Source organism: Canis lupus, chromosome X (genome assembly GCF_048164855.1).
Source record: "Canis lupus baileyi chromosome X, mCanLup2.hap1, whole genome shotgun sequence".
Classification (NCBI taxonomy): Eukaryota; Metazoa; Chordata; class Mammalia; order Carnivora; family Canidae; genus Canis; species Canis lupus.
The window spans coordinates 90251992-90265866 of NC_132876.1; the positions used below are offsets into that span (position 1 = coordinate 90251992).

The 13875-nt window shown below is 44.7% G+C and overlaps 1 non-coding gene and 1 pseudogene across 1 annotated transcript; both read left to right on the forward strand.

Annotated features, from left to right (window-relative positions):
- The window catches only part of LOC140628541 (uncharacterized), a 50931-nt pseudogene that overhangs the window by 32035 nt on the left and 5021 nt on the right, over positions 1-13875 (forward strand).
- On the forward strand, positions 8078-8179 carry LOC140628923 (U6 spliceosomal RNA). Its single transcript, XR_012026843.1, has one exon. It is a non-coding gene; the product is annotated as a U6 spliceosomal RNA (small nuclear RNA).

Genomic DNA, 13875 nt, shown 5'->3' on the forward strand with positions numbered 1-13875 from the left:
GAGCAAATCCATTTTCACTTCTAGGGAAGCAGCTAATGGAGGTCAGCAGATCCAGTCACAGCCAAAAGGCGGCTTGTTTCTCAAGAGGCAGGAAGTGCCAGGGCCATGGGTGCCTGCCCCCACCACTGGAGAGCCTCATGAAGCCATAAGCCAGCCAGCCCATGTGTCCCCCCCACCCTCCGCCAGTCCCCTAGAGATACTCACACACACACTAAACCATGTGGGAAGGGATGGCTGTGGGGACCCAACCCACAGTGAGGTGGGGAGTGGGCCAGAGGCAGACACTCTCCCTCCCCTCCCAAGAACTAGTGAGTGACATTGAAGGGGGTAGTGGAGGAGTCTCTCCTTGTCCTCACCGAAGCTGAGAGCAACCCTCTCCACTCCTGAGGCCGAGGAGCAACCGTGTCGTAGGTGGGCTAAGGAACCCCCCTGGCTGAAAATAAAATCCACAACCTACCTCCCCAGTTCCTTGATTCCACCCATGGTACTCAGAAAGCCTTTGCCCTCACCGCGTCCCTTTCAGAAGAGGCTCACCCATGGCTCAGTCGGATAGACAGCCGACTCTTGATTTCAGATCAGGTCATGGTCTCAGGGTCGTGAGATCGAGTCCTAGTTGGGCTCCTCACTGGATATGGAGCCTGCCTGAGATTCTCTCTCCCTCTCCCTCTGCCCCTCATCCCTGCAACCCCCCAACTTGCACGCATGACCACACACACATACACATACACACACACACACATTCCTTCTCAAATGAATAAATAATTTTTTAACAATGAAAGTGCTCATCCATGACACCATATGTGGAAAGAGCTGGTCTGAAAGTATATTGCCAGGGTGATCTCAACTTTGCTTAAAAATTACATATATTTAAAATTTATATATATATGTGTGTATATATATGAAAGATACATGAAAATGAGTGGTGAGAGCCATCTGAAAATGTTGACAATGATTGTCTCACGTGGTAAGGTGACTTTTTTTTCTTTATATCTTCTTGCATCTTTGACTTCTCTACAAAGGGCATGATTGCTCTTAGCATCAGAAAATAAACTCTATGGTCTGTGCTGCTTTTTATGAATGTGAGTGGCCTAGAAAACTCACACCTTAAAACTCTTCCCATCCAGCACCTTCATTATCTGTTCACACCTGGATTATTAGCTGGTGTCTCAGGACATAATAATATTCAACTAGGGGAGTGGGGGTGGAGGGGGCTGGGGGTGAGAAGAGAAAGGGGAGAGCCTCACCAACCCCTATGGCAAAAGGGGCAGGGCCACTGAGGCAAAGCAGAAGGCGGCGGGGGCAGTGAGCCTGCCCATCCTTACCATAGAGACCAGAGTCCAATCACAGTGCAAGGCTGGGCTGGAGAAGTTGCTGGAATGGAGGGCCACCCTGCCTGGCCTGAGGCTGGGAGGACAGGAAGCCCTGGGCTGGAAGTAGAATTCTGAGGCTGTTCATGCATGCCACCTGGTTCACATTGGACCCCATCACTTAGACTAACAGCCCTATCTTGCAGGCTGAGTGTGGATTATAGAGAGATGAGGTGGTGCACATACAGTGCCCAGCACAGGTCCTAACACACACTAGGCACTCACTAAATGCAGTTATGATTATTGGGAATAAATATATGCCCACCAGCACCAACCCTCTGGGTGAGCTCAGCATCTCAGTCATCTGGTACCAGAAAAGGAATAAGCTATGCCATACCTTCAGCCAGTGATCCCCTGTTTTGTCCCTTGTTGGGTCCTGCTGTCCATGAAGCCAGAGAAATTTTTTTCTACCCCCAGAGCAGTTTTTAGGTGTGCTCTGTTAATGCAACATTGCAACAGCAATGCCAGCCGCTCATTAGCACGGGTGAAAAATGTGCAGACGATACCACGAAAGTCCATTAAAGTAGCCCAGATGATTGGGGAATGTTTGTTTTGCTCCCCGTCAACTCTGCTTGGAGCAATGCCAGTAACCCCAGCCAGAGTGGGACCCAAGTGGGGCAGGGAGGGTCTGAGGAAAGCAGACACAATTGGGAATGACAAAGTTCTCTCCCATAGGGAAGTGGGACTCAAGATAAATTCCTCCTCCTGCACTTTCAGGCTTGCAGTGCCCAGCTCCTCACTCCCTGCTCTGACTTGCACACCTGATCCCAGGAAGGGGCTTTGAAGTCATTTATTTACATGTTAGTGTGAATTTCAGTGTGCCTAACGGCCTCTCGTCCCTTGAAATCTCACTGTATAGGAAGGCCCTTGGCCTTAACTGAGAAAATAAGGAGTTCTAATTTTTATGTTTTAACCATTGTGGGCCCAGCCACTCACATTCCCAAGGGCCAGACCCTCCCTACTCTCTGAGTCCAGTAATGTGTATATTTGCCTTTATTTCTTTCATTAAGGAGACTAAAATAAAAGCACCAAAGGCTTCTCTTAAAAGAGAAGGATTTAGAGAGTAAAAACAATGTTAAACTGGCTAAAAGGGGAAAAAGAGACAGACCTCAGGAGTCATAGGGAAAAAATGGACAGATGTGACAACACAAACCTCCTTTGCAGTGGACTACAGCATCGCCCTGAGATTGCAAACCAGTGTCCCACACATCCACATGTTCCCAACCCAAACATGTGTTGTTTCTTTTAGTGCTCAAAATTTTTTGAACAAGTTGCCAGCACTTTAAAATTAGAAGTTTCCCCATAAAAATCTATATTTCCAGCATCTTCTGAAGAATCAGAAGATCTGACACACTGGTTCCCACCTTCCCACCGGGCAATACTTGGCCGGAGCCCAGCAAAGAGGGGTGTGCTTCCTGGCCCGCCACAGACTCGCTTACTTGCACAGCTTGCCTAGCCTCAGCAGGTCCCTGAGATGTGCCATAAATGCAAGATAAAGACATAAGATGCTCTCGGAGACCAGGTTTGCAACACATCCAACAAAAAGTTAATATCCATTATATAGAAATAAGAATCAGACAAACAGTTTGAGTGGAAAATGGGGAAAAGTATAAACAGCTAATTCATAGAAAAAGGAATGCAAGTGGAAAAGAAGCCTGAAAGATACTCAACCTACTGGTAGTTAGGCAAATGCAAAGGAAAATGAAAAGATACTTTTTTTTCAAAAGCCATCAAATTGGCAAAAAATCAAACTGCTTCCTAACATGGCTGTTGGAGAGTGTGTGGGGGAAGGAGAACTTGTGTGCATTGCTGGTGTGCATGTAAATTGGTGCAACCTTTTTGGAGGGCGATTTGCAGTTCCAATTATTATTTTAAATGCATATACCTTGGAGTGCCTGGGTGGGCCAGTCGGTTAAGCGTCTGCCTTCAGCTAAGATCATGATCTCAGGGTCCTGGGGTTGAGCCCATGTTAGGCTCCCTGCTTGGGGGTTGAGGATCTGCCTCCCCCTCTCCCTTTGCTCCTCCCCCTGCTTGTGCTCTCCACTCTCTCTCTCTCTAAGGAATAAATAAAATCTTTTTTAAAAAATCTATATACCTTTAAAGAAATGTACAGAAGCTTTTTATTGAAGTAGAACACACATGTAGAAAAGGACAGAGATCCTATGTGGCTCAGACACTCAGCGCGTCCATGTAACTATTGCCTAGATCAAGAAAGAGGGCATTATCAGTGCCCAGAAGACCCTGTGCTCTCTCTTACTCAGTAAATCCCCTAGGTAACCACTATCCTCACCCCTAACAGGATCTGCCTGTTTCTGAACATTTCATGAATGGGATTATGAAGTATATATTCTTTTGTGTCTGGCTTTTTTCACCAAATACTATATTTTTAAGCTTCATCTATATTGCTCTGTGAAGCAGAACATTCATTTTTGTTGCTGTATAGAATTCCATTGCAGGACCAGACCATACTTGATTGTTCTGTTGTACTGTTGAAGAACATTTCGGTTGTTTCCAGTTTGGGGCTATTGTAAATAGTATGGCTATGAACATTCTTGTATGTGACTTTGGGTGCACATAGCAACACGTTTCTGTTGGGTATATCCCTCTCGACAGCATTTTCCCTCTGGAATCTAGCTTATAGAAACCCCCAAGAGAATAAGCCTGAACACTCCAAAAGTGTTCATTGTAACATTAAAAAATAGTGGGGTCAAGGGTTCTTGGGTGGATCAGTCATTAAGCATTTGGTCCTTGGTTTGGCTCAGGTCATGATCTCAGGGTCATGGGATTGAGCCCCTTGTTGGGTTCTACACTCATTGTGGAGTCTCTGCACTCAATCCGGAGTCTGCTTGAGAATCTCTCCCTCTCCCTTTGCCCCTCCCTCTGCTCATGCTCTTTCTCTCTCTTTCTTTCTAAAACAAACAAATAAAATCTTTAAAAAAAATAGTGGAGTCAACCTCAGTGTTTACTAATAACAACATGGTTAAAAAAATATTATCTAGGAGTGCCTGGGTTGGCAGGCAGTTAAGTGACCCTTGATCTCAGCTCAGATCTTGATCTCGGAGTCATGAGTTTGAAGCCCACATTGGGCTCCATGTGGGGCATGGAGCCTAATTAAACTATATATATTACCTAATGCTTAATCCTGACTTGAAATAGTATGTAGCCAGTAAAAAAGGAGAATGAGATATATTGGTTCTGATAATGTAAGGCTGCCCACATACTGTCAAGTGAAAAAAAAGCATTCTGCAAAAATATAGATATTAAAATAGGTAGATATTGTGTGATTCCACTCTTTTTAAGATTTTATTTATTTATTCATGAGAGATACAGAGACATGGGCAGAATCACAGGCAGAGAGAGAAGCAGGGTCCCTACAGGGAGCCTGATGCAGGACTCAATCCCAGGATCCCAAGATCATGACCTGAGTCAAACGCAGATGCTCAATCACTGAGTCACCCAAGAGCCCTGGTGTGATTCCACTTTTTAAGCAAACAAAAGATAAAATAGAACAGGATGAGATTTTTCATACACTCTATATATCTCAAATGTAACTACTTTCCTCCTTCTTCATTACCGCTGTCCTATACTAAGCCCCATGACTTTTGGTGTTGAAAACACAACAGTCCTCTTTTTTTTTTCTTTTTTAAATATTTATTTATTTTACTTTTGAGAGAGAGAGAGAGAGAGAGAGAGAATAAGCACAGGGTAGGGGAGAGGGAGAGAGAATCTCAAGCAAACTCCCCGCTGAGCAAGGAGCCTGACATGGGCCTCGATCCCACAACCCTGAGATCATGACCTGAGCTGAAATCGAATTAGATGTTTAACCAACTGAGCCACTCAGGTGCCCCAAACACAACGGTCCTCTTATTGGTTCACCTCTCAAGTCATCTCTGTCACCATCAGGAAGGTGGGGGCTCAGGAGACTGCCCGTGGAAGTGTTGGCCTCAAGAGTATGCTGCTGTAGCAGCAATGCAGGCCCAGGAGGCCACTGTAAGACTGATGGTGGTACTACCCATAGTATTGCCCATCAAGTGAAAAAAGTGTCTTGCAAAACTTTAGGCAGAAAATAGGCTGATTTTCAAAATACTTTTTTTTAGAGGGAGAAAAGGAAAGCGGGGGGAGGGGCAGGAACAGAGGGAGAGAGAATCTCAAGCAGGTTCCATCGTCAGCATGGAGCTCGACACCGGGCTGGATCTCACCACCCTGAGATCATGACCTGAGCAGAAACCAAGAGTCAGATGGCTAACTGACTGAGCCACCCAGGTGCCCCTTAAAATAAAAATTTTAAAGTTCAAACAATACTTTACAAGTGAACCTATGTAGGTGCGTTAAAATCATTGAAAGCCATCTCATTATCCAGCAAGCGGGTTACAGGCAGGTGTTCTCTGAGGAACCCTTCACCACCACGTCCTAGTGACGAGCCACGTGTCCAGGCAGGCAGGGCTTGAACGGCAGCTGCTCTGCGTCCTGGCACAACAGAAGACAGAGGAGTGTGGGGAATGGCTCTGAGGCTCTCTTCCATTTGCCTCCCGTACCAGAGACTGGCGGGATGGGGGAGGGTCGTGGGGGGACGGGGGGAGGGGCTTAAACAACAGAAATCTGATTTCTCCCAGGTCCAGAGCTAGAACCCCAGATGAAGGTGCCAGCCAGGGCCTCAACATACGAATTGCAGCAGGGGGTACATAATACAGCCTAACACCTCCTTATCTCCTCTGGGACGCTTTCAGAAGACATTCCTGGGTTCTGATGAGGTATGAGAGCTTCTTCATACCACCTGCCACAGGACAGGGCCACAGACCACAAAACCACCTAGCTAGGTACTGCCAGCCTGGAATTAGACCGTCTGGGCCCATGTACTTTAGTGGCATCCTTTCTGCTATGGGACGACGACCCAGGGAGCCGGCACTTTCGGCTGATCTTCCTTTCACTGTTTTTGTAAGTAATACAGTGTCCAAGTCTAAAAGTGGCACACTGCATATTTACCAGCCAAATTAGCCCGGCCTTGGCCTTGGCTTTCCTGGAAAGTCTTTGTGTGTGCTTGTCAACAGACACTGGAATGCGTTGTAAAAACAAAAACACCAGTCCTGCTTACAGAGGTGGGAGAAAGGGGACACGAAGGGCAGCTTCCAATTCCATGCTCTTTTTCTCCCCTGCATCCAGCACCCAGCCTGTAGGTCCCCCGTATTTGAACTTCCTTGATGTTCACAAAGTAGGAGCACCCAGCTGGCTCAGTCCGAGGAGCAAGAGATACTTGATCTCGGGGTCATGAGTTTTAGCCCCACGTTGGGGGTAGAGATTCCTAAAAGAAATAAAGCTTAAAAAATACATTAAAATAGGGGATCCCTGGGTGGCTCAGTGGTTTAGTGCCTGCCTTCGGCCCAGGGCATGATCCTGGAGTCCTGGGATCAAGTCCCACATCGGGCTCCCTGCATGGAGCCTGCTTCTCCCTCTACCTGTATCTCTGCCTCTTTCTCTCTTTCTCTGTCTCTCATGAATAAATAAATAAAATCTTAAAAAAAGACATTAAAATAAAATTTAAGAAATGAATTAACAAAAGAGAAAACACAATTATATGTGCCTATCTGCGAGCATTTAAATATTTGGCGGGGAGGCATCTGGGTGGCTCAGTGGTTGAGCATCTGCCTTCAGCTCAGGTCGTGATCCGGAGGTTTTGGGATTGAGTCCCACATCGGGATCCCCACAGGGAGCCTGCTTCTCCCTCTGCCTATGTCTCTGCCTCTCTCTCTGTGTTTCTCATGAATAAATAAATAAAATGTTTTTAAAAATGAATATTTAGAAGAATCTTTTAAACTTTCACATGTGAACTGATCATACTAATAATCCTTGAGGAAAGAAGATGAAGTACATGGAGGAGATTGGAACATTTTATATATATTTTATACAACAGGCCCCAGAGAGCCAGTGAACTGCCAAGAGTGGGAAGGCTGGCCTTCCGAAGTCCAAAGCTGAGTCCACTCACAGTGAACATCCCACACAGGAATCATTACTCTCCACTGTTTCCCCAACAAATAAGTTTGGCTACAGAATCAACACCACAATAAAAGCACCTCACATCCAGTAGGCTGACCATTATTACAAGCAAATAAACATCAGAGAATAAAAAGTGTTGACAAGTACATGGAGAAATCGGAATCCTGGCATCCTGCTGGCAGGAACATAAAATGGGTCAGGCAGTCTGGAGAACACCAAGCCAGTCACAAAAGGACAAATACTGCATGATTTCACTTATATGAGGTCCCTGGAGTAGTGGAGCTCATAGAAACAGAGAGTAGCATGGAGGCTGCCAGGGGCCAGGAGACTGGGGGGAATGTGAAGTTAGTATCCAAGGGATATAGAGTTTCCGTTTGGGAAGACAGAAAAGTTCTGGAGATGGATGGTGGTGATGCCGCTCCACTATACACTTAAAAATGCTTAACATAGGAAAAAAAATGCTTAACACGGAAGAGCCTGAGTGGCTCCCCAGTTAAGCATCCGACTCTTGATTTGGGCTCAGGTCATGTTCTCAGAGTCCTGAGATCGAGTCTCGCATCAGGCTCTGAACTCAGCAGGCAGCCTGCTTGAGATTCTCTCACTCTCTCTCTCCCTCTGCCCCTCCCACCTCGAAAATAAATAAATAAATCTCTTTAAAAATGCTTAAGATGGCCAACTTTATGTTATGTGTCCTTTGCAGTAGTAGAAAGTGGTATAGTGCTCACTTTGGCTGTGCATGCGGTAAAATCAGGCTGGTACTGAGATCAGCATGGCCCATGTACAACAATGACATGCAAATTCAGGAAGCATTCTGTGTTTTTTTTTAAATGCATAAAAGATACGAAGACTGGAATAAAAATGTCCTAGTATCCTACAACCTATCTCGCCAAAAAAAAGTATAAAAAATGATGTCTTCTAAAATAAACTTTATACTACACACACACACACACACACACACACACACACACACACAGTTTAGCTAAAGATTTGAGAGGCTTTGCTGCCTAGAGATGGAACTTAATAAAGATACCAGCTCCCTGGCGCCAGTTGCTCACATATTAAGAGAGGGAATGAGCTCATCCACCTGTGAGCTAATTGCCAAATTCCCCGCGGGGGACCGTCTCCCATCAGAAAAATGGACACACTGTGGGCACATCATTTCCCTTTTCTCTCTTTCTCTCTTCTCTGTACACAGCCTAGGTGAGAGGATACGGGTCAAAGGCTGAGACATACGGAGCCTTTCTGAATGCTCTCTCCATCCTCTTTGTCTCTCCCTGCCCTGGTCCCACTGCACTTCGTCGTAGAACCTTCAAGAGCTCCTCCTGCACCATAGCTGCAGCAGCAATTACTCGTTCCACATGTGTCTTTCGGCTCGTCTGACTTACTGCTGAATTATTAGCTGACTTTGTATGGCTGTGTGTGTCTTCTCTCCCCAACTAGACTAGAAGTTCCTCGAAGATAGACTTTGATTTCTTTGCCCCTTTCGGATCTCTTTAGCACTTGCATCAATGTCTAGTGTATAGAAAGGGGCAGGTACATCCAGACAATGGAATACCATTACACACTCAAAAGAAATGAGCTATCAAGCCATGAAAAGACAAGGAGGAACCTTAAATGCATGTTATTAAGTGAAAGAAGCCAGTCTGGAAAGCTACATACTGCATGGGTCCAACTACATGACATTCTGGAAAATCAAAACTATGGAGACAGTAAAAAGATTGGGGGGTGCCAGAGGTTTGGAGGTGGGTGGGGCGTGGAGCAGGGAGGGAGGAACAAATAGATGGAACACAGAGGACATTTAGGGCAGTGAAACTACTCTGTGTGACACTATAATGGTGGATACATGACATTATGCATGTATCAAAACCCATAGAATGTAAACACAAAGTGTGAACCCTACTGGAAACTGTGGAGATTGGTTAATAATAACATACCAATATTGAACCAGTCTTCTAATGGGGGAAACTGGGGTATATGGGAGCTCAATACCGTCTGCCCAATTTTCCCATAAACCACATCCACATCCTCCCTCACTTATGAGGGAGCTGGAAAGGTTTATCCAGGCCTGACATTTTTTTTTAATTGAGGTATAATTGACATATAACATTATATTAGTTACAGGTGCGCAACATACGGATTCGATATCTGTATACACCGTGAAATGCTCACCGCAATAAGTCTAGCTTACCTTCCCCCCCCACCGCCCTGTCGCCATATAAAGTTACATAAGATGCGATCCGATGTTGTTGACCAGAGTCGCCATGCTGTGTGTTACAGCTCCATGACATGTTTATTTTATGGCTGGAAGTTTGTACCTCTTAACCCCTTCTCCCATTTCACCCACCCCAACCTCACTCCCCTCCAGCAACCACCAATCTGTTCTCTGCATCTGTGAGTTTTGTTTGCTCGTTTGTTTTGTTTTTTAGATTCCACATATAAGTGAAATCATATGGTATTTGTCTTTCTCCGTTTGACTTATTTCACTTGGCGTCATACCCTCTGGGTCCATGTTGTTGCAAATGGCAAGATCTCATTCTTTTTTATGACCAAGCTGTATTTCATTGTACATATATATACCATATCTTTTTTATCCATTCATCCATCAATGAATTGGTTGCCTCCATATCTTGGCTATTGTAAATAATGAACATATGGGTGCATATATCTTTTCAAATTAGTGTTTTCATTTTCTTTGGATAAATACCTAGCAGTGAGTTACTAGATCGTTCTATTTTTAGTTTTTTTTTTTTTTTAAGGAACCCCACACTATTTCCCACAGTGGCTGCACCAATTTACATCCCCACCAAGAGTGAGTGAAAGTTCCCTTTTCTGCACGTCCTTGCCAATACTTGTTATTTCTTGTCTTTTTGATACTAGACATTCTGACAGGTGTGAAATGATATCTCATTGTGGTTTTGATTTGCATTTCCCCAATGATGAGTGATGTTGAGCACTTTTTCATATGAGTGTTGGCCATTTGCATGTCTTCTTTGGAAAAATATCATCTATTCAGATCCTCTGCCCTTTTTTTAATTGAACTGGTTTTTGCTCTTGAGTTGTATGAGTTCTTTGTATATTTTGGATATTAGTACCTTATTGGATGTATGATTTACAAATATTTTCTCCCATTCTGTAGCTTGCCTTTGTGTTTTGTCAATGGTTTCCTTCACTGTGCAGAAGTTTTTTAGTTCCATGTAGTCTCACTTGTTTATTTTCGCCTGGGTTGCCCTTGCAGTTGGGAGTAAGATCCAAAAAATATCTCTGAGACTAATGTCAAGGAGCTTACTGCATATGTTTTTTTAGGGATTTTATGGTTTCCGGTCTTATATTCAGTTTCCTAGTCCATTTTTTTTAGTTGATTTTTGTGTATAGTGTCATATAGTGGTCCGGTGTCATATAGTGGTCCAGTCTCATTCTTTTGTATGTGGCTGTCTAGTTTTCCCAACACTATTTGTTGAAGACAGCGTCCTTTCCCCATTGCATATTCTTGCTTCCCTTGTTGTAAATTAATTAACCATGTGTATGTGGGTTTATTTCTGGGCTCTCCATTCTGTTCCATTGATCTAAGTGTCTGTTTTTATGACAGTATCCTACTGTTTTGATTACTATGGCTTTGTAGTGTAGTTTGAAATCAGGACACATCATGCCTCCAGCTTTGTTCTTCTTTCTCAAAATCCTTTGGCTATTCAGAGTTTTTTGTTGTTCCATACAAATTTTAAGATGGATTGTTCTATTTCTGTAAAAAAAAATGCCACTAGAATTTTGATAGGGATCGCATTGCATCTATAGATTGCTTTGGGTACAGACCTGACGTTTTCCAAAATGCAGTGAAACATAGTTGGGAGTAAATTAAAGTTTCTCTTTGAAGTCAAAGAAGAAAAATTGGAAGAAGAGTAAGCATTTATTTGTGAACTACAATTTATGCAGGAAGTTGTGTTTCATTACCTTTCGCCCTAATCAGTATATTATACTTTGTTTTGAAATCACAAGTAATTTACAGAGAACCAAAGCATCCTTAATTATATCTGAAATCCCCTTTCGAAGCCTTCTCCAGCCCTGACTGCTAAAGGAAAGGAACAGGCCACATACGACTTCATTCATAGAACTAAGAAAAGGAGTTAAAAACCAAATGTCCAGGGCACCTGGCTAGCTCAGTCAGTAGAGTATGTCACTCCTGATCTCAGGGCTGTGAGTTCAAGCCCCACACTGGGCATGGAACTTGCTTAAAAAACAAAAACAAAATTAATAAATGTCCAACATTACAGCAGTTATACTTGCCTATCATACAGTTTCTAGAAAGACAGTATTCAGGGCACTACACTGCAGAGAGAAATACAAAGGCTCTGATGTCAATAGAAATTTGTCAAGAAAGTGCTCAGCCAACAGGCGGTGGGCAGGATGACCGTTCCTGGTGGCCATTTCTGTCTATAATAGACCAGAGCAGGTCTACATCAGTAGCCCGTGTGAACTTCCGCTGCCTTCCCTACCCATCCAAACCTGAAATGCAACACATAAACAGGTTGAAAATTCTTCTGTATGTCCAAGTGTCCAGCTCTCACTATATTGAGCTCACTGCACCTGTAGCAAGGGGCATTAACTAACATTATTTTGTAGGCATTTGGGGCTCCTGACCTCAGGGTACAAAGGTGTGGGAAGGAGAGGCAAATTAGCACCTCTAGCTGGTGGTCGTGATACTCGGTTTTGAGTGGGACCTTCCCACGGTTCCTAGCTCCCAGGTGACTGCGTTTCTCAGCTTCACATCGCACCACAGCTCCCTCTCTCATTTATCATTCTTTCACTCTCATGCCAGCTTCTGATGAGAAGGTAGAAAACAGGCCCTGGGAGGGAGCTCATTACTTAAGTGGGGGACAGAGAGGACACAGGATGGCTTGGTAACAGTCTCTGCATTGTGAGTGTTATTACCGCGGGCCATGGTGACCAGAAGGGTCTCAGGTCAGGCTCCCTGGAAGCAGAGCCCCAGATAGACACAGATTCCTGTGCAAGTGAATTATTGAGGGAAGGCTCTCGGAAGAAAAAGGGAGAGACAGGAGGGAAGCAGTGTAGGGCAGGGGAAAAAGCAAAATGAAGATGGAGATTTAGCCTCAGCCTGACTCCCTGGCAGAAGGGGCTGGGGATCATGGAGTCATTCAACAACATACATGACACAGGGGGCCAGGCCTTTATATCCCCTGCGTCAGTTAGTCACTGGCTACAAGTCACCCCACTGGGGGCACAGGGGTGCATAAGCCTCGAGTCATCAGCTCTGGGCAAGGCTGTCCTGTAGGCCAAGGCCAGTTCTCGAGAGAGCACTGAAATAGTGAGCCTTTCAACTGGGGATGAGCCCCGTGGTCAGTGCAGGGCTGACCTGGCTGGACACCACAGCATCCACAAACAATGGCCCACTAATACCACAACGAAAGAGTAGGATAGACACCAAGAAAAGCCTCTTGGGGAAACTGGATGCTCTGGAGCTCCTTGTAGCCGCTAATCACTAGAGCCAATGGACAGAGAATGGCCTTAACCCAACTGGATCTTTATTTATTTATTTGAGAGAGCGAGAATGAGAGAACATGAGCAAGGGGGGAAGGGGCAGAGGGAAAGGGAGAAGCAGCTCCCCTCCCCCCCCGCCCCGTGCAGGGAGCTCAATGCAGGGCTCGATCCCATGACCCCAGGATCTGACAGGATCTGAAGGCAGACGCTTAACTGCCTGAGCCACCCAGATGCCCCTGCCAGGTGCTGTTGCAAGCACTTTATGTCTGTTAACCTAATTTAAACCTCAACACAACCCTGTGAATAAGACATTATTATTTACCATTCCCATTTTACAGATAAGGAGACTGTGGCCAAGAGAGGTTAATTAATTTGCCCAAGTGAGCAGTAGGAAGTGGGGGAGACAGGATTTGAACCCAGGTATCCTGACTTATGAGGGCTACACCACCACTCTGTTGGCCTTGGCTGTCCCTCTAGCTTGGGTAGATGAGTGCTAGAAACCAGAAGACCAACCTAGATGCCATCAGATGAGCATGTTTTATAAATCTTGGCATACATCAGAGTCAGCCATGGTTGACTGCTACATGACAGCATCTAGGGCCTCATCCTGAATCAGGACCCAGGGCTGAGAGGCAGGTTACAATCCATACATTTAAGAAGTTCCCCGGGTATTCTGATGCTGGCAGTCCGGAGGCAACTCTGAAACCTCACAATTATTCAGATGAAAAGCAAAGGCCAGGCTCAAGTCCTAGTTCTTGCACTTTCTACCTGTGTGACCTTGGAAAAGTTAATTAACCTCTCAGCCTCAAATTTTCTCAAATCTAAAATAAAAATAATAATAATGTTCCTCTTAAGGTTTTATGAGGTTTCAACTGTGAGTTACTGCACATAGAGCATAATTATGTGTATTTTCAAACTATATGTATATCTTACATATATATTGCATATTACATAAGACATATATATTAGACAAAGATCAGGTAGGCTGAATTATTAAGGGTGGTTTTCCGTAGGGAGGGAAGTAAGA